Source organism: Cornus florida, unplaced genomic scaffold, assembly GCF_030987335.1.
Source record: "Cornus florida cultivar Cherokee Brave unplaced genomic scaffold, ASM3098733v1 CherokeeBrave_3.0.0_Hap2_Chr07, whole genome shotgun sequence".
NCBI lineage: Eukaryota > Viridiplantae > Streptophyta > Magnoliopsida > Cornales > Cornaceae > Cornus > Cornus florida.
Window position 1 is genome coordinate 59,647,454 of NW_026775577.1, and position 22,977 is coordinate 59,670,430.

Genomic DNA, 22,977 nt, shown 5'->3' on the forward strand with positions numbered 1-22,977 from the left:
AAATAGAACTTAGCCTTTTGGTTAAGGAGCAAGAGGTCTAGGCATACCTAAAGGAATGTGCATATTATCATGTTGCTGCACATTGGGATGAAGTATACCTTGTTGGTCTACATGACCAAGTTTTTAATATGATCGTCCATTAATACAATGGATTCACTCAAATTACCCCGACCTTTTGGATTGCGCATAATTGACTCGAGATTAAGTTTCAAAAGAACAAGGGGAGGATTTAAAGACCTACGACCATGCATGCACAAAACAAGACAACATAAACAACAAACACAACAAATAGCAAATACACTTCTTCTCCACAACACAAATCAATCAACACAAAACCTCCACATACATTGATCCCATACTCCCATACTTTTCAACAATGCAAGAAATTAAGTTACCTCCACACGGGCCAATGATAACAATAAAATAAAATGCCTCCATATGGGCTGATTATTTAACTAAGCAAGAGGAGTTTAGAAAGGCTCACAAAGGTCCTTAAGCAACTTTAAGAATTTTTAAGCATTTTGCTTCGCTTTTGCAATTTTTATTTTTATTTTTATGCTTTTTGTGCTTTGCTTGCTTGCTTTGAGGTTCCTTTGCTTTGCTTCTCTTTGCTCCAAGTACCTAATCAAATAAAAGTAACAAAGTAAGAAAAAAAATAAATTAAAATAAAGTAAAGATCAAAAGAGTACTAATTCTAATTCAATTCCTAGTAATGTGTTGCTACTCCCCAGCAACGGCGCCAAAATTATGACAAGGTCGCTTACATGTGCCAAAATTATGTGAGCGTGGTTCAAGAAAAGCTTTTTTGGTTAAATTTAAATTTATAAAAATCACCACTACTACTACTACTAATGTAGCAAAAGTGAGTAGGGATCATCCCAAGGGATTTTCAAGGTATTACGGAATCAAAATTGGATTAGTAGGTTGAATGATCAAACTGAGTGGTTTGTTGGTTGAATTAAGCTACGATTCAATTAAAAACAACGCAATATAAAACAAACTACAGTAAATGAGGTATAGAGAATGAGAAAGGGGTCTTGGGATATAGAGTTCACCACTAGGCTTTACCTCACTACACATCTAATATTTATCAATTTAGGGGGATTCTATGTTGTAAATCAAGTGTGTGTGCCATTAATTGAAATACTAAGCATAGATGGCAAAATAAGCGTACATTGTCTAATTAATCTACTGAGTAGCACAACCTATCAAATTAAGCCATTAACTATTCAATAAACCCACAATTAATACACACACAAAAATCTAGAGAAATGTACTAATTGCACTCAAAAGCATGGATCATCAAACAACAAGAATGGATTGTCTATCTATCTAGGAAATTAAAGCAACTACCCTAATATTACATTAATGACAAGGAAATTAAACTAATTAAACTAATGAGGTAGCACAATCCAATAAGAAATAAGCATAATCCATTAAATAAAATACAAGAGTAATCAATTAAGCACCATGCATTAACCAACACTAGATCCATTACTTTAATACACATAGACATGCATCAAATGTAAAGAATCAAGTGTAAGCTCATAATCATCCATTCCATCACATATAGACATATAAATAGAATTGAAAGATTAAATGGAAGTATTAAGCCATACAAATCATGTAGAAACAAGATTTATATAAACATGAGGTCAATACAATATCTACAACACAAATCCCCACTAAGTACAAAGTATTAAAGTTTAGGAGGCAAGCCTAGGGCCATCTCTAGCCCCAATAGAATGATCTAGCCACTTATGGTTGTTGTCATCCAACCTTCAAGGCCAAATTCCTCAACTAACTAACCTCTTTACTAAAAATAGCCAAATTCCTTATATAGGTAGCTCAAATGTCACACCCAATGGTCAGACCTTGTATACTAGGACCTCCAAATGATTGCACCATGAGCACACCTTCAATTAGGCTTGAAATCTATTTTGCACGATTTTTTAGGCAGTTCGATCGATCACACTGTTGCTTCGATCAATCGAAGAATGGCGGCCCACTTATTTGGATAAGGACAAAGGCTGAGATATTTATTGGCAAAAGGACAAAAGTGGTTATGAGGATAAGATCAAGGGGTTCGATTGATCAAAGAAAAGATCGATCGAAGAGGAAATTTTCCTGAGGATAAGATCAAAAGCTCGATCCATTAAGGTAGGGTTGGAACTATTAGCTCGTGATCGATCATAGCATGGTTCGATCGATCAAACATGGATAATTTTCACCACTTTACTTCCACTTTGCTCCTTCTTTCCACTAGACTTTGGATTGTTTCCTCCAATACTTTAATTCAGCTAATTTGGCTTATTTTTGGGAATAAATACCTAAAAATGAGAAAAACATAAAATTAGACTAAAGTGGGGAAATAAGATAGAATAAGGTCCTAGTATACTCAAGATTAAGGGTTTAAATACGCACTTTTCAGCGTTTATCATTTGATTTCATCCTTTTCAACATGACGAGCTTTGACGTCATTCTCGGGATGGACTGGTTGTCTTTCTTTCGTGCTACGATCGATTGCTTGCGCAGGAAGGTGTCCGTTTGCACTCCCAAGGTATATTACTTTCATTTTGAGGGAGATCGGAGTGATCCTCACCCTGCAATTGTTTTCAACATCGGTTATTGGAGTCATCACAGGTCTTATTTAGCTAGTTTGCAAGTTAAAGAAAATAAGAGTTTGGGCAGCATTTTTTCAGCAATTTGATGACTTTCTCGTGTGTGCACCAAAAATGTGTATAAAACTTTGCTTTAGAGAATGTCAAGTGGGCATCACATTTAAAATTTATAAAACCACTAGACACTTATACTATGTAATATGAAGTGAGAAGGGATCGTCCTAAGAGATTGAAAGGGATACTAGGAATTAAACTTGGATTAGTGGATCAATTGATTGAAAGAAGGTTTTGGTTTAGTTTGATTAAGCTATGATTAACTAAATTAAGCAATGTAAGAGAAAACAAACTAAATAGAGTAGAGTTGTGAGAATAGGAGAGAGGTCTTAGGGCATAGGAATCACCGCTAAGCTCATCCTTAAACCACTAGCATTCATCTAATTAGAGAAAGAATAATGTTATAACCCAAATGTGTGTTACCAATTGCAACAATGAGCATGGATTATCAAATACAAGCATAAATTGTCCACTTAGCAACAAGTAAACTATAGTGTAGCACAACTCATCAAGTCAAAGAATAAACCATCTAATTAATCCACAATTTTAACACACATTAATTTAGAGAATCATACAACTTGTAACAATAAAAATGGATTATTAAATACAAGCATGGATTGTCTACCTATCTAGGAATTAAAATGCAATTACACTACAACTAAACTAAGAAAAGGAATTTAAAGCAACTAAACTAAAGATGTAGTACAATCCATCAAGCATAGGTATAACCCATCATATTAATCAACAAGTGTATTAAATGAAATCTATGCACAGCCATCACTAGATTCTCAATTTGATCACACATAGACATACAATTAATATAGAAAAACTAGTGTAGAGATGAAATCCTCAATTAATTACACAAAGACATGCAACTAATCTAGAGAATTATAAAGATGCATTCAATCATAGATAAATTCATGGAAAACCCAAGATTTATATATTCACAAGGCTATAGCATTCATTACAACAATAGATTCCCCAAAAATACAAAGAGCTAGGGTGCAAGCCTAGGGTTCATCTAAACCTTAAGATGGTGTTTAGCCACTCATGGAGGAGGTGGATGGGCAAATGGAACCTCAAGGGCTATCCCCAAACATGGCTTGATCTTTTTCTCCTTGGTCTTCTTGGTAGAGAACCCCAAAGATGATCATGATCTTGCCCCCTTTCTTCACAAAAACCCTAATTCTAAAGAGAAAATTTCTATGTCTAAAATTAACTAATGAGTAAATAATTGGTGAACCCTTACAAAATGGTTCATTTTACTTTATATACAAGCTCCCTAGAGTGCAAAACAAGTCAAAAATTGGCATTCTAATTGGTTTAATCTCGTGGCCACTTGGTAAGTGAAGTTCGAGCGAAGTCAGGAATAAAACAACTCACTACCAGCAGTGTTGCGATCGATCATGGAATTCTGCGATCGATTGTCAACTTCTGCGATTAATTGCATCTAACATGGCAGTCTCATCTTAACAACTGGCAATCCTATCCCCTGAGTTGGCGCTGATGTGGCACTGTAAACGATCGTAGTTAGTTGCAATCAATCATGAGTTTGAACAAACGATGATGTGGCAGCCTTATCCAATGCTAACAACCGGTCTCAAGCTCTATTTGAAAGCAATAAAAGGATAACAACATTTTCGTAGGGATCATGGTTACATTTAGCATATGCAATAAGCCTTTTAAACCCCTAAGTTACCCTTAGCGAACGAATGAAGTCTCGTGAAGGTTTCCAAAAATGATACCCACAAACATCAGGCTCTTTTTCACTTAAAAGGCACCAACATTTCAAACAAGCATTAAAAGAAAACTACCTCAAGTATGCCATTTTCAAAAATCTCTAAGTAATTTTCCAAAATTTCAATATCAAACAAGCAAATATGGTCCTTCACACATCAAGCAAGATAACTATGCAAATCAAAACAACTCTAGCATCCTTTGAGTGAACCGGCATCAAATATGTTGCTATCTTAGAAAATAAATGAAACGAGCACAACCGGTCTCGCGCACACAAATCTAGTACCAATTATCAAGACAAAGAATGAACCTCTTTATTCAACTTATTTCCATCATGCTCTCTTTTGTTTTTTTTTTTTTTTTATGGGATCAAAGATAAGAATATGGTGCAATGCAGTGATCTCTTAAGCTTTCTAGAAGATTCATGTAACGAGCAATAGGTCAATGACTCCCAAACTGAATGGCTTTTAGGGCATTAGGTTTAAAGACACCCCTGAGGACTTATAAGCTAAAACCAATTAGGCTACAAATCAAAATAACTCTCATCTAATCATTTCTCTATTCCCCACCTTTGGTGAGAAACACTCACTTTTCTTTTTCTTTTGCTTTTGTAATTTTTTTTTTTTTTAACTATTGTGTGGGCCCTTCACTTTTCAACACGAGAATTCAATGCTTAATGAGGCTAGAATCTCAGCTACTATGTAAAAGGGTTTGTTATTAGCATGCAAGGTCATCTTGTCAAGAATGAAAGTTTTCAAAGCCTAGTAGCTCAATTAGGGTATAACCAAAACAATGATCAACTAAGCATATACCCCATAAATGAATGCTAGTGTGCGCTTGTGCAAATGTAGAACTCTAGAGTCAAATCTCAAAGTAATCTCACAAACAAGATGATGTGGATCACAAAAGTAAGCATTATATCAATCTTTTGAAAAATTTGCTCTTGAATCGCATCCAAAGGTATACAAGGAGTATTGAACTCTTAAGTCAAGAAAATTTTAAATTCTAAGAAATGTAGGCCTCAAAAGATCAAAATCATCGCTAAACTCTCAAATCGTATCATATGCATGGAAAATAAAGTGCAACATGCTAAAACACCCCCAAACTTAATTTGTGCATTGTCCTCAATGTACAAAGGAAAGACAGAAAGTGGAAAGAGTATACCAAATGGGCGTCACATACAGAACCCGGCAATGGAATGCTGAAGCTTTTAAAGGCGTACCCCCAAACATAGATTCCAAAAATCCATCTGAAGAGGTTACACTAACAATAGTCAAGGCATATGCATAAAGTGATACAAATGAGAAATAGAGAATGGAGAACTGTGAATGAATGGCATAATCATCATACATACATCAAAATTCAAAAATATCCAAATCATCCAAACAAATATCCAGAAATCATATCCAACACAAATCCCCAAAAATTAATAAAGTATCAAATAGCATCAGAGTAGATTGATAAATAAGTCAGAGAGAGAAAAGTGGTGGAATCATGGAATAACATCCGGCGGGGGCTCAAGTAAGTCTGTGATATGATGAAACATGTCTGTGACCTCCCCACGAAAGCTGGTCATCTCAGTACGGAGCAGTGCAATGTCTCTCCTCACATCAGTGACACCTCTCTCGAGATCGTCAACTTTCTGTCCAATCCGGGCACCGAATGATCTGAAGTTTGACTGAAGCTAAAGAAGAACACCCTAGAGACTTCTGAACTAGCATGTTGAGAGGGTGGGCCTATCTGAGATACTGGAGGCAGAGGTGGAGCTAAGGAAGCGCTCGTCTGAAACTAGGATGTCGTGGAAGGTTCCTGCTGGGATGTAAAAGAAGTGCGTTGTCTAGTTCTGGGAGCAGAAGAGGTAGGAGATCCCTCTGTGAATCTGTAGATCTGAGCCTCTTTTTCGCAGTCATTCTCAAACAGGTCTGAATGGCATCGTAACTCTTCTTCCACTAAATCTTACCATACTTCCTATTGGGCTGCTCTGGCTCTTCTGCTGGGTCAAATGGGAAGTGCTGGTCCTCCAAAATCTGTGTGATCAAATGACCATAGGGGTGGAACCAGCACTTGGCTTTTTCATTATGTCAGAGCACTAAATTGTTCTAATACTTATGGAAGATGTCCCATATGAGTAAGGGAACTGATCGCCAACATCCCATATTGATACTGTAAAGGGCCTTTAAGAACCCCTCCCGCCTCTATGTGTTATACCCAGATGGAAAGAAATTTTGGAACAGCACTGTATTAATGAACCATGGACGGGCTGGGATATCAATCTGCTCTGCATAGGTGTTGCCTAGATAGGCTATTTGAGGAGAGAAAGATACAACCACATCTGGATCTGAAGGATACTCTACGATAAGCGAATACAATGGCTGCTCTGTCTCTGTGACCACTGGAGGAATGTGGGGGCATCGGCAGGCTATCTTTATGGTAACTGTAGAAATGATAATGTCTCGCTCCATCCACTATTATGTGAAAGACCTGGGGGTCAACCTCATCCCGACGGAGGTGCTGGAAGAATAAAACTACCAACTGGGGGTACACCTTATCGTTAACCAGCGCAAGAATAGAAGCAATACTGCACTGGGTGATCTTATCATAGGCTTACTTGGTCTGCTCAGACTGGGAGAAGAAGCCTATGTCAAATGTATACTCTGGCTCTACCTCTCTCTCAAAGAAGCATGGGTCTGGAACTGCTCTGACAGGGGGTGCCTATAGCTCCATGGATGGTGCACTAGAAGATGCACTCAAATATGATGCAGTGGAAGAGGATGATCCAACTGCCATAGAATCAGAAAAAGATTCCTCCTCAGGATAAAGAGGTGCCTGTGGAGGCTGGATAACTCGTTTCCCTTTTTGGCTATAGACTTCCTCCGCTACATCTCGAAAGACAAAATATAGATATCAGTGCACAGATCTAGAAATGAGGTAAGTATCTAAAAAGAAAACATTAAGCATGCCTGAATCAAGTAGAAATAGAGAATAGACAAAAATGAACATGCTTATGCAAGAAATAATCAAAAAGACTTCAAGAATAGCATTCAAACAATTTTCTGACCATTTTAGAACTTAACATGCTTCAACAGAACAAGAATGGATCATGGCAGTACATTTAAACAATCACAAGCATGCAATATAGTGCATTGGTAGCAAAGAGACATCATACAGTCACTTTTGAGAAAATATGCAAGCATATATGTAACCAATGTGACAAGCCTAGGATGTGATGTTCATAAAATATGCAACGTGCGTTTACAAACCTAAAACTCAAAAGATTTTGCAAATTCCAATCATGTAGACCCTAGGATGATATCCTATCATTTCCTAAGCAAGAATGTCTACAATTTTCAACATTAAGTCCAATGGAGTAATTATGTGACATTGAGGAAACAAGTTCATGGCAAACTTTATTTAAAACTCATGAAAGGATGCACATCATGAAATAGAGAATAAGTGTAAGGTACGGTTGCAAACACTATATAAATAAGTCGGCTATCCCACAACGTGATCACATATTTATATATATAACCCTAAAACTATATAATACATATATAATGAATAACAATTAATAATAATTAATAATTAAACTAACCTTATATACATATATACCCATATATATATATATGTATAACCATCCTTGGATAAAAACTGTACCCGTTTAATCTCCTATCCAAGTAATCCATATTATCCAAGCCCAACTCTGTAAAATAGAATGAACATTTAATTTACACAATAAATTACACTAAACACTTATCACATAAAGCAGATAGCATACATCATTTAACCACATTATTTAATTAATCTATTTACACATAAGCAAACACTTTAAATAAAACAAATAATTCAAGTAAACAATTAAACAAATAGGCAAATAATCAAATAATGAATTTAAAAAAAAATGCAATGTGACGGCCCTGGTTTTTCAAGCCAGTGTGTCCTGTAATGAACCGTAGTTTGATCCGATAACGGATCCGAAATACGGAAGCGAAAACAGAAAACAAGACTCTAAGAAGTCAAAGTGACCTTCCATGAGGTCGTGGAACTTAATGAGAACTAACGCGGAAGCAAAAGACCAAAAATATGACAAATAATCCCCTAGGGGCAAAATAGTCATTTCTGAAAACTGTGGACTCGGGTGCCACCGAGCACATCGCTGGAAGGACAACAAAAAACTAATCAAGATAGACTCAAGAATCACTTGATTCGGAGTCCGGATGAAGAAAATATGAAACTCCAAAGTTTCATAAAATCAAACTTTTGGGTTTGAAATCAATGCGGCAATGGTACTTTACATGGGTTGAAATGGTCCTTTCAGACCAAACTAAATGCAACTGAGCATACCGTTAGATAGAACAGGAAAAATTAATGAATCTAGACTCAATAATCACTTGATTCGGAGTTCGGACGAAGAAGATATGAAACGTCGAAGTTTCATAAAAAACAACTTTTGGGTTTAAAATAAGTGCGGCAAGGGTACTTTACAAGGGGTAAAATGGTCTTTTCAGATATAATTCGATGCAACCGTGCATACCGTTATATAGACCAGCAAAAACTAATAAACTTAGACTCAAAAATCACATGATTTGGAGTCCAGATGATGAAGATATGAAGCCTCAAAGTTTCAAAAAATTAGACTTTCTGGGTTTCAAGTATGATCAGGGCCTGCACACATTTTCCGAATTCAAATAGGATTTTGAGGGCTTAAATGACATTTTTTGGCAAAAAGTTGTGAAGAAACACCCCCCACTCCCCCCAAAATCATGTTTTCTACATAACCATGTCAAGAGAAGTTTTTATTTTTCAAGTGAAAAACCCGAAATGCCCCTTAGATCAGCACTTTTTCCGGAAAAACCTAGAATGACCAGATTTTTCCAGATCTGCGAGTTGTTTTCGGCATCAAGATGATTTTTTTTTTTTGTAAAAACACCAAGAAGAAACCCCCCCTAAAATCATGTTTTCTACCTGGATCACAGACAAAAAAGAAAAAGAAACACTATAAAGTACCCAGAATGCCCCTAAATCAGGAAAGGGCAAGAAGTTGAAAAAAAAACTGCTATAGCATAGCAGAAAAACAGAACTTTGCATGGGATTTTCGGTACCAAGACGACATTTTCTAGAAAAACACAAAGAAGAAACCCCCCCTAAAATCACGTTTTCTAAGTGACTATGTCAAGAACGGAATTTATTTCCCGAAGGAAAACCCCAAAGTGCCCTAAAATCATATTATGCAACAAAACTTCAAAATGAGTCCATAGGAAGCTCAAAACACAAACGATAAGATTTTGCCCGGAAACGACCATGCACGCAAATGTAACTTACCTATTTGGACGTGCTACAATGGTCCACGACTTAAAAATACCACCGATACAAAATCCGACCCCCCAAAGGGCAAAAAGGCAAAAATGGAACTTGGAATGAAAACTCGGAATCCAAAAATACAAAACAGGGTCAAATAACCATTTGGCCCTTGGCCACACTTCAAACATGATTTATAAGACCTTATGAAAGAATGAAAACAGAATTCCCACACCCGATGCAACCATGGTGAGACAATGACTTGGCGTTTTTCAATATTTTCCTAATATTTCAAGAAGTTAGAAGTTACAAAAAATTCAATATACATGTCAATGGCCTCCGGCCTCATCTCATACATGTTGAATACATTGAAAGGAGTGCACTTAAGTACACATTACATACATGGAATCAAATTTACATATTTTGACATATAAAGCTATAAATGGCATTTCAAACCAACATTTACATGAAATGGGAACTTCAAGTCTACAAATCATCCAAGCATGATGTGAATCCCAAATCTTGATCCCGGTACCTGAAAAATGTCCCTACTATGTGGGTGAGTAACATAAAGCTACTCATAGGAGATGAGCATGCATCGACCTAGTATTTTACAATTCTATTACCTTAAGGTAAAACATGTTAAAAGGGCTCATGCCACCTAACGTCTATGTCAAAATGAGACTCAAGGATCATCCTAAACTACTCATGTAATTGAAATGAACAACGACATACAAGTATACCTGCTTAAGTATACTAAACAATGTTAAACACGTTATACAACATACAAGCATACATTTCCAAGTATACTAAACCACATTAAGACAAGTCATGCAATGTCTAAGCATATTTACACAAGTATGCATTTTATATTTAAATATCGTAAATCAAGTATACGAACACAAGTATACTAAGCTAAAAGAGATACGCCTAAAACAAGTATACACGGCACAAGCATACTAAATGAAATCTAAACTCACAGAGCAAGCCTACAAGTTCAAGTACACTATATGAGATCTAAATGCACAAAACAAGTATACAGTTTCAAGTATACTAAGTAAGATTCAAATATCCAAAGCAAGCATTAATTCTCAAGCTACAAGTAATCCATGATTAACAACTTAAAATTAAATGCGAAATCAAAGTAGAAAGACTAGAACATGTGGTCACTAGACCAAGCAAGTGTTTCCGGGTAATTACGACCCACAAGGCACTACCTAGTGCGCACATGCATAAGTTATTCCGGGCAATTACGACCCACAAGGTACTACCTAGTGCACACTTATGACTTAGAAGACTCTTGTCTCCGTACTAGAGCCAAACCCTAGCCATCACGTGAAATATGTCCTTACAAGCTTTCCAAAATCAATAAGTCCAAAACTTATACAAAAATCAATAAGTTAGAACAAACTTATACCAAATCTACTAATGCATAAAGCCATCTTCCATGCACAAATAAGGTTGAATCCACACAAACCATGTCCTAGAATTCAAGTCTAGATAGCATATGACATGTCAAGCTTCTAATATGCAATTTATACACCAAAACAAGAATATTTTACAACAATTGAACCACATTACTACACTAAGCCACAAGTACTAAATAAGTCCCAATTTAGTAACTAACTTCCAAGGTAAACAATTGTAATATTCTAACAAGCTATACACCCACACAAGATATATCTAAACAAGCTATGCAAGTCAATGAAGATTAATAACCTATTACCTCCGATATCAATTTAAGTGACCAACACACTTAAAATAAAATTAATTAAGCTCATTAATTAATTTTTCTCTAGATTTTCAAATATATCCAAATGTCCTCAATTTAATATATGTTAAGGAACTCACCAAGGCTTACTTTAATATCACATTACAAGTTGATTCCATACTTGATACAACTAGGTGAATTAAACTTTCACAAAAGATAAATATTAAATAAAATTTGCAATTCTTATTCAAATAACCCCAATTTAATATATATCAACCACCATACCAAGGCCTAAATTTCTAGCATGCCACAATTTAATTCTAAGTTGCCTAGCATCATAAGAATTAAATCTTAAACAAAGAAAATAATTAAATTAAATTCTATAACTTGAACAAGGCATGCTCACAAGTTGTATATGCTCATATAAAAATCAATACAACAGTAATATAACCCTAAAACATCCCCTACCTCAATTTGAGATGAAAATCTCAAAAGCCATCAAAACGAAACGGCTCCGAATCCGACAATACTTCGGGGTTTTGTCGGGGACAACGCCATGAACGATAAACTCCAAAGAGGACCCATAAAAATCACAACTTGACTTCAAAACCAAACTCAAAATTTGGCCAGAAATGGGTTCTAATAAGGGTGAAAGAAGCGCGTAGTCAACACGAACACAAAATGCAAAGGCCCTACTATGTTCTGACAAAGAAATGAATTTCAAATGAGGAGAGAGAAGGTGGTAGCCTCCCTTGGGCTGCCATTGAAGCTTCAGGTCATGTAAGAGAGTGAGGAAGATGAAAAAATAAAATATCTCATCCCCCTTTTATAGAAATCTCAAAAAGTGTCCCGAAAGGGCCTCGCCAGGTCCGGAAAAATAAAATTTGAGCAGACGTGCTCAAATGATGAAACTCTGTGAACAAAAAAGATTCAAAATGAGAAAATAAGAATAACAAAAGAAATGACATCAAAAACTGAGTCCCGAGCAAAAAGTTATGCCCTAAACAAGTTTGGCGCAAATTGGGGCCAGAAACCCTGAAACTGGAAAACATCGACCAGAAGGGACTTCTAAGAGTTTACGACTCGACAAAAAGTGAAAATGAATCCTGTACGAGGTGCAGGCTCAAAACAAGATAATTTGCAACAACTTTCATTAATTGCACAATAGCCCCCACAAAAAGGGTTAACTGCAAAACTGCCCCAGAATGAAAATATCTTCCAAAAGATATTTTCTTAGATACCCCTAAAATAAAATATCTTCAAAATATATTTACGAAAAATACCCCAAGAAAAGAAATTAATTTCAAAGAATTATGCATCCATGCCCCTATGGACACCGGGAGCAACTAGAGTACTTTCCTGCAAAAGTAAAGATACGTATTTCGTGGAAACCACTCACGATAAAGATATGTGAAGTCAAAAACCAACTCCGAGCATAGGAAATGAGGTTTTGCCAACAAAGTGACAAACAGAGAAAAGACGAAATAGGGAAAAGGACAAAATAGGAATAAGGACAAAAAAGTGAATAGTGTCGAAAAACGAAAATTGTGGAAATGACTCGGTCCTCAAAAGAAGTTGTCAATCCACGGAAAAGAGTCTCAGAAACCATTTTTGAGCACTCAAGACGACACTAAGTGATGAAAAACCATCCACAGAAAAGAAAAGACAACGAAAAAAATTTATCCGCAAAATTTGAGGAAAAAGGAAAAGGAAGAAAATGACCGGGTCATTACATGCAATAAAACTATAAAATAAATACCGAGACTACCCTTTTAAAATTAGGGGTATTACAGATTATTGGTGTCGTTCTAACCTACAAGCTAAAACATGATGTGTGGCCAAGTTTAAATTTGTAAACAGCCAATACCACCACTATTACTAATGTAGCTAGGGTGAATAGGGATTATCCCAAGGGAAAATGAAGCAATATTAATATGAAAATAAGGTCAAATTAGTAGGTCGAGTGATCAAAATGTGAGTTGATTGGTTAATTAAACTACAAATTAAACTAAATGATGAGCGCTGAAAAGTGCGCATTTCAACCCCTTAAGCTTAGGCATTCTAGAACCTTTATCTATCTTATTTTCCTGCTTTGTATTGATTTCATGTTATTTCCATTTTAAGGTACTTATCCCTTAAATAAGCTAACTTAGCCAAATAAGAGCAGAAATGAAGCAATTCTGGGATGAATCAAAGAAAGGAGCAAAGTAGAGCAAAAGGAAGCAAATGATGGAATTTCAGCAACTTTGATCGATCTCAAGAAAAGTTCGGTAGATCCAACTTTCATCAATCTCAGCACTTCAAGATGGATCTGAGCCATGTTTGTCCTTATTCAAAGATCTCAAAGTTTGATCGATACAACTTGATTCTCTAATCGATCGAACTTTCTTGTCCTTATCCACATACTAGATCTTATCCAGCTATACCACCCTATCAACCACTTTTGTCCTTTTCCCAAAAATATTTTCAAAATATCTCAGATTTGTTTTTATCCAAAAAGGCACCGCCATAGAGGATCAATCCAGCCTCAATTCGATAGATCTTAGCCATGTTCGATCGATCTCACCATAAGTTCGATCGATCGAACTTGCCAAATCCCGAGAAAATCCAAATTCCAGCTCATTAAAAGTTGTCTCATATCCAATCATTGGGAAGAATATTTGGTGTACGAGCCCAGCTCATTTGGTGTGATATTTGACCGACCTATATAAGGAATATGAGCCACTTTTTGACAGAGATCTTGGAGAGACTTTTGATAGACTTGAGAGGCACAATTTTCATATCTTAGTAAGGATGAAAAGAAAGGAAGAGGCTAGAGACACAAGCTTGGAGTTCTTCCATCAACCAAGAAGAGGAGCAATCTCTACCATGAAGTTAGCCCTTGAGGGTTGGAGGACACCATCCATGAGTGGCTAGACATCCGCTTGGGGCTAGAGTTAGCCCTAAACATGCTTTCTACATCTTGATTTATGTATTTTTGAGGGGATTTGTATTGTGATACATGTTTTGACACTTTTATATATATAGATCTTGTTTATTCAAGGATTTATGTGGTTTAATGCTTCCAATTGATCTTTTCATTCTATCCATATGTCTATGTATGCTAGAATAGATGTTCATGTGTTTGCCTCTATTTCTTGTGTTATTGATGCATGTCTATGTGTATTAATGCTATAGATCTAGAGATTGTCAAGACATAGTGCTTAATGGAATGTTCTTGTGTTTTATTTGATGGTTTATACTCATTTCTTGATGGATTGTACCTCTCCCTTATTTTAATTAGTTTAATTTAATGTCATTAGCTTAATTGTAGTGTAGTTGTAGCTTAGATGTTAAATGGGAGGACAATCTATGCTTGTTGTTTGATGTTCCATACTTATGAAAGCAAGTAACATATATCTCTAACCTTTTGATGTGTTTGGTTGTGAGCTTAAAAAAAGGATTAATGGCTTAATTTGATATGTTGTACTATCCACTATGTTGCTTAAACAATATATGCTTAATTTGTCATCCATGCTTGTTGAAACAACCACACACACACACTTTGTTGCAATACATGTTTTTCCCTCTCATTAATCATTCATTAAGGGTATAGAAAAGCTATGCTTAGTGGTGATCTCTAAACCCCAAGATTTCTCTCTTATTTTCTCTCATTTACATTTAATTGCCTACTTTAGTTTAAATTGCATCTTAGTGTAATTCAACCACCAACCAATCTTTTGATCACTCGACCTACTAACCATAATCTTGATTCCTCAATCTAGTACGACCCACCAATCCTTTGGGACGATCCCTACTTGCCCTAACTATATTTTTAGTGAAAGGTAGTAGTGGCAATTTCTAAATGTAAAACTTGGCCACATTCATCATAGCTCTACACTATTATCTTTTAGTGCACAAACTTTGGGTCGGTGTGCGACAACCACCAAGGTTTTGGCACCGTTGCTGGGGATTGATTAGCAACGTTGTATTTGTGGAGTCAATTAGGAATTAGTACTCTTTTGATCATGTCATTACTTTGTTTTCATTTTCATTTTGATTACTTATTGTGTTGGTTCTTATTTGACTAGGTGCATTGAGCAAGAAGGTGAGCAAAGGAGTATTCCAAGCAAGGAGCTAAGTAAAGCAAAGGACAAAGGCTAAAAATCTATAAAAAAAAAAATTTGCATGGCTTAAAATTGAAATTAAATTGAAGTGCTAAAGGACCCTTTGTGAGCTCTTTCTTAACTCAATCTCTAGTTAAATCGTCGGTCCACGTGGAGGCTCATATTTCAATTCTTAGATAAATCGGGAGCCCACGTGGAGGCAATTTATTTTTCCTTGCATATTGTTGATAGCATGGGAGTATGGGATCATTGTATGTGGAGATTTGTTGATTGATTTGTTGTGGGGGCGAAGTGTTTGCTTAGTTATTTTCATTGTTGTTGTTCCTTGAGTCTCATGCGGTCTTAACCAACCCCATCACAACCAATGGAAAATCTAGAGGGTCATCTTGGTTATTTAGACCCAAACTTCATGGGGCATCCTCCTTTCAATCAATTTCCTCTCAGAGTTCAAGCTCCAATTCCTCCAATGATCCTTCGTGATCATTATAATCTTCATGAATACCATGCACCAACTTGCATCATGCTTCCTAATTTTGAGTCCAATCAATATGAAATTAAGCCCGAGACCATTCAAATGTGTCCACTATTTTATGGCTTAGATGGTGATGAGCCGTATAAACATCTCAATGAATTTCTAGAAATATGCTCCACCGTGAAGTACATGAATGTCCCGGAAAAATTTCTTAAACTACTTTTCTTCCCTTTCACATTAAAAAATAATGCAAAGCATTGCTTCAACACTTTGGGGGTAAATTCAATAACATCTTGGATGCAAATGCAAAATGAGTTTTTAAGAAAATTTTAACCCGTAAGCTTGACCAATGTAATGCGAGCTTCGATTAGAGAATTTTCTCAAAGGGAAGGGGAGTTGTTGCATGAGGCTTGGGAGAGATTGAACGACTTGCTAAGAAAATGTCCACATCATGGTATTCCAAAATGGCAAGTCGTCCAATATTTCTATGAAAGCCTATCCGACATGCATAAGGACATAGTTGATACATCATGTGGAGGCTCATATTTTGGAAAACGTGAAGATGATATTTGGCACCTTTTTGAGAAAATGAGTGAAAACTCTTTGCACAAATATCACATTTCTCGGTTTGACCATGATTCTAATAAAAAGGAGAAAAATAAAAAGTGTGTCAAATTGAAGAATCAAAATAAATTGTAGCTGAGGTTAAGACTCTTTCTAAAAAACTTGATCAATTCTTGTTGAGTCAAAGACCGGCTATCAACTCATCTTCCCTTTATCATGTTTCTCATCCTTGTGAGCCTTGCATGACATGCTCAAGTGTTCTACATACTACTTCTAATTATCCCCATGGACATGTGTTTAATGAACATTTTGAACAAGTCAATATTACATTTGCTCATCCTTATTCAAGTGTATATGTTCCAATATGGAATGAAACATCAAGTCCTTATCAAGCTAAAAATTTTCGAAGCAAATACATTCCACCTCATAAAAGAAATGGAAGTTCTCAAGGATTTGTTTCTTCTTCTCATCACCAAAGAATGAATCACTTCTCACATCTTGAAATGTATGATTCCCAAGTTTGTTCTCATCATCCTCATGCACCTTCTAGCAATCCTACATTCGAAGATAAAGTTTTGGTAGTTTTGGGTAGTTTAGAAATGAATATAAATTTTTTGCATTCTCATTCTCAATCCATATCAAAGCTTGAATCCCAAATTAGGACCATAGCTAATTCATTGAATGCAAGAGAAGTAGGTAGATTACCTAGTTAACCCGAAAGGAACCCAAAAGCCTAACATTTTGTGGAAGCAAACTCCACATCGGGGTGTTCTTCTCAAGCACAAGTGCAAGCCATCACCACTTTGAGAAGTGGTAGACAAGTTGACAATAGGGTTGAATAACCAAAGGAAGATAGTGAACCGGTGTAACCAAAAGTTGTTACCCGTCCCGTTTCCAATCCTACTCCTACTTCCTTGGATGAAAATGTCCCTAATCGGAATTCTCAAGCTTCTTCATCAATTCCTTTAGTTGCAAGGTCCTATGAGCCAAAAGCTTCCTTCCCTTATGCTTTAAAAGAGACTTCGCCCTTTGGGAGGCAAGAAGGAAAAATTCATGACATTATGGAAGTTTTTAAGCAAGTCAACATAAATTTTCCTCTCTTGGATGCAATTAGGCAAATTCCGCCTTATACAAAATTTTTGAAAGATCTTTGCACACAAAAGAGGAAGAGCAAGTGACAAAGCCCTAAAAAAATGTTTCTCACGGAGCAAGTAAGCTCTATCATTCAACATAACACTCCACCTAAGTTCAAAGATCCCCGTGCTCCAACCATTTCTTGTGTGATTGGAAACTATAAAGTACGTAGAGCTCTTCTTAACTTAGGAGCGAGTGTTAATTTGATTCCTTACTCCGTGTATGTCCAACTAGGTTTGAATGAGTTGAAGCCAACTTCAGTGGTGCTTCAATTGGTCGATAGATCCGTCAAAACACCTAGGGGCATGGTTGAGGATATTCTTATCAAAGTTGATAAGTTCTACTTCCCGGTTGATTTTGTAGTTCTTGACACCGAACCAGTTGCCAATCCTACCAACCACATCCCAATTATCTTGGGAAGGCCATTTCTTGCCACCGCAAATGCAACCAACAATTGTAGATCCGGGGTTATGGACCTTTCTTTTGGTAATATGATGGTCAAGCTTAATGTTTTCAACGCAAGTCGACATCCCATAGATGAAGACGAGTGTTGTCTTATAGATGTGTTGGATGAGGTTGTTGAAGAATCAATTCCAACCATGGTTATGAAACAACCAATTAAGGATAACCTTTCATCTCTCCTATCCGATGATCCTTTTGCTTCTTGTCTTCTTGAAATGTATGGTAATTGTGGGTTTGATGATGAAAAATCAATGAATTAAGTAAGCAATCTCATGGAATCTATTGCAAGCTTGAATTTTTCACCTTGGAAAACTCTAATAGAACCTCTTCCTCCACTCTCTAGCACTCCACCAGTCCCATCTCTAGTCTCTCCACCAACTCTTGAGCTTAAAACTTTACCTTCTAATCTCAAGTATGCATTTCTAGGCCTAAAAGACACTATTCCAGTCATCATCTCTTTAAGTCTTGAAAAGGACCAAGAAGATGCGCTCTTAATTATGCTTAAAGAGAATAAAGAAGCCATAGGGTGGAGTGTGGCGGATCTTAAGGGAATTGATCCTTCTATTTGCATGCATCGCATACCTATGGAAGAGAATGCAAAGCCCTTTAGAGATGCCTAAAGGAGACTTAATCCAAATATGAAAGAAGTGGTTAAGAAAGAGGTAGTTAAGCTTTTAGATGCCGGTATTATTTATCCAATCTCTGATAGCAAATGGGTGAGTCCAACTCAAGTAGTTCCTAAGAAATCGGGAATTATAGTGGTTGAAAATGTAAAAGGTGAGGCAATTTCTAAGCGTACCGCCAATTCATGGCGAGTATGCATAGATTACCGAAAATTGAATGTCGCCACTAGGAAAGATCATTTCCCTTTGCCATTTATTGATCAAATCCTAGAGAGATTGGCCGGGCAACAATTCTATTGCTTTCTTGATGGCTATTCGGGTTACAATCAAGTAGCCCTTGACCCATTGGACCAAGAGAAAACCACCTTTACTTGTCCATTCAGCACATTTACTTATAGACGGATGCCTTTTGGTTTGTGCAATGCTCCCACTACATTCCAAAGGTGTACGATGTTAATTTTCTTGGACATGGTGGAAGAGTATCTTGAAGTTTTCATGGATGATTTTTCTATCTTTGGGTCTTTATTTGATGCATGCCTCAAAAATTTGGATTTAGTGCTTAAAAGATGTCGTGAAACAAACCTTGTTTTTAGTTGGGAAAAGAGCCATTTCATGGTTCAAGAAGGTATTGTTTTAGGTCATGTCATCTCAAGGCGGGGAATTGAGGTAGACAAGGCAAAAGTTGAGCTCATTTTTGAATTGCCTCCACCTTCAATGGTGAGAGAAGTTCGCTCCTTTCTAGGTCATGCCAGCTTCTATCGCCATTTCATCAAAGACTTTAGCAAAATTGCTCAACCCTTGTGCAATCTTCTTGCCAAGGAAACTCCTTTTGTCTTTGATCAAGCATGCTTAAACGCCTTTCATAAATTGCGTGCTTTGTTATCATCCGCTCCTATCATGCCTCCCAATTGGTCATTACCATTTGAAATTATGTGTGATGCTTCTGATTATGCCATGGGAGCTGTTTGGGGACAAAGAGTAGGAAAGCTTCCATGTGCCATATACTATGCAAGTAAAACTTTCTCGGGAGCTCAATTAAACTACTCCACTACCGAGAAAGAGTTACTTACCGTAGTATATGCCCTTGATAAATTTCGTTCCTATCTCTTAGGGTCTAAGGTCATTGTCTACTCTGATCATGCTGCCTTGAGACATCTTTTGACAAAGAAGGAAACAAAACCTAGATTGATTAGATGGATTTTGCTTCTTCAAGAATTCAATTTTGAAATCAAGGATAAGAAAGGCACCGAAAATGTGGTTGCCGATCATCTTTCAAGGTTATTGATAGAACCTTCCCCTAGCCCACCTATTTATGATTCTTTTCCGGATGAACAACTCTTTCAAATCTCCAATGGGCAAATGCCTTGGTTTGCCGATATTGTGAATTATTTGGCAATTGGCAAGCTTCCTACTTCTTGGTCAAAGAACGAGAAGAATCGTTTCTTTTCCAACATCCGGAATTATTATTGGAAAGACCTTGTCTTGTACCGTTATTGTCAGGATCAAATTGTGAGGAGATGCATTCTAGAGAATGAAATTCCAAGTGTTGTGTTTTGTCACACACTTGCATGTGGTGGGCATTTTAGTGCAAAGAAGACCGCCTTGAAGGTTCTTCAAAGTGGGCTCTTTTAGCCCACTATCCATAGAGATGCTTATAACTTTTGTAAGTCGTGTAACAGATGTCAAAAGATGGGATCAATGTCGAGGAGAGATATGATGCCCTTAACCAATATCCTTATTGTAGAGATCTTTAACATATAAGGCATTGATTTTATGGGTTCATTTCCTATGTCCTATGGTTTTCAATATATTCTCCTTGCCGTTGATTATATTTCCAAGTGGGTGGAAGCATGTGCTACCAAAACAAATGACCATTCCGTGGTTATTCAATTCATCAAATCCAATATCTTTGCTCGTTTCGGTATGCCTAGGGCTATGATAAGTGACGGAGGAAAGCACTTTTGTAACCAATTCTTAAGGCATTTATTTCTTAAGTACTCCGTTACTCATAAAGTGGCCACTCCTTACCATCCTCAAACAAGTGGGCAAGTAGAAGTGTCTAACCGATAAATTAAGCATATTCATGAGAAGACGGTTAACACCACCCGGAAAAATTGGTCACGTAAGTTAAATGATGCTTTGTGGGCTTACCGGACAGCATATAAGACTCCCATTGGCTTGTCTCCCTATAGACTTGTATATGGAAAGCCTTGCCATCTTCTGGTTGAGTTGGAACATAAAGCCTTGTGGGCAGTTACAAAGCTCAATCTTGACCTTGATAAAGCCGAAGAAAACCGGTTATTATAATTGAGTGAGTTGGAAGAGTTAAGACATAATGATTATGATAATGCTAAACTTTAGAAAGAAAGAACTAAAACTTTTCATGATAAGCATATTGTGAAGAAGTCTTTTGAACCCGGTCAAAAATTTTGGCTCTTCAACTCTAGATTGAAACTCTTTCCAGGGAAGTTGAGAACCAAATGGGGGGGGGGGGGGGGCTTATGAAGTTATCTTTGTTGCACCGCATGGGGCGGTTGAAATTCAAAATTTGAAAAAGGGGAACATTTTCAAGGTTAATGGACATAGATTAAAACCCTACATTGAGGGATAGGTCTTCCAAAGACATTTGGAAGCTGCATATCTAATAAACCCTGTGTATGAAGACATCTAGGGATGCAATGCAAAATGGAAGAGTTTTTGACTGTTTGATCGATCTCAATGGGTTCGACCGATTGAACTTCCCACCTGCATCAAACCTGCATCCAAATCAATCTCTGTCTCATCGTTCAAACAAAACCTGCATATTTCAGCTCTCTGTCCCATCATTCGAACTTGTTCCTAGATTGATCTTTAGTTCTTCGATCGATCCAACTTTATCTTGGATCGATCTGTAGTTCCAACACTTAGAAAAATTTTGAACATGTATCCACCTGCATCCAAAAACCTCTCTGTCTCATTGTTCGAACATATCTACAGGTTCATGCATGTTTGATCGATCAAATTTTTTTTGAGATTGATCTGAACTTGATCGATCTGAGCATCTTTGGTTTGACATTTTTCTTCCCTTTTTGAATTTCAAGCTTATTTATTCAAAGCAGCATTATGTCTAGCTAGAAACGTTAAACTTAGCAATCTTTGTTCATACTTTCTTTAATTTCATTTTGTTTATTCAAAAAAAAAAAAAAAAAAATCTCTCTTGTGCCCTTATGTGTAGTCATACTACTTTCCTATCGGACTTGATCTCATATCTCTCTTTCATCTTGTGTTGTATTGCTTTAGAATGCATAATTTGATCATTCTTATCCCATTTGAGATTTAATGTGAATTTGCTAGTGTGGTTATCCAAGTAGGTTGTTGAGTCCAAGTTTGGGGGAGACGTCTTTCGAATTGCGTCATTGCCGGGCTTTATGTCTTTGCCACCATGGTATACTCTTTCTATCTTTTTCATTCTTCTCATAGCACATTGAGGAAAATGTGCGGTTTAAGTTTGGGGGTAAGGTTTCTTTGTTGCATTATACTTAAGTTGAGCTTTAATTGTATGATTGAGATCGGAGATCCATAACTAGCTATGATTTTGATCTTTTGAGGACTATATTGTTTAAAATCTAAAAATTGCTTGACTTGAGAGTTCAATACTCCTTGTGTGCCTTGTGGATGCCATTTAGGGGTAAATTTTTTGAAAGATTGATATCTTGCTTGCACTTGTGGTCCATATCATCCTAATTTTGTGATTGTTTTGAGATTCACTCTAGTATTCTACACTAGCACACACTAGCATTCATTTGTGGGGTACATGCTTTATTGATTATTGAATTTGTTATATCCCAATTGGGCGAGTAGTGCATTGAAAGCTGTCATTCTTGATAAAGGTGGATAACAATCCATTTTCACTAAGTAACCGGGATTCTAGCCTCATCAAGCACTGAATTTCTTGCGCTGAAAGGTGGAGGGCCCAAACTCTAGGTTAATAATTGAACTTAAAAAAAAAAAAAAAAAAAAGTTGCAAAAGCAATAAAAAGTGAGGACTTCTCCCAAAATGTGAGAAGTGGGAAATGATTAGATAGAGATTGTTTTGATTTGTAGCTGTTGAACCAAGAGGGGGGTGAATTGGTTAAACTTTCTTTTTACAAGCCAGCAAAGTAGGTAGATAAATCACATTCAAGCATTAACACAGATTTATAAGGAAACCCTTCCAACA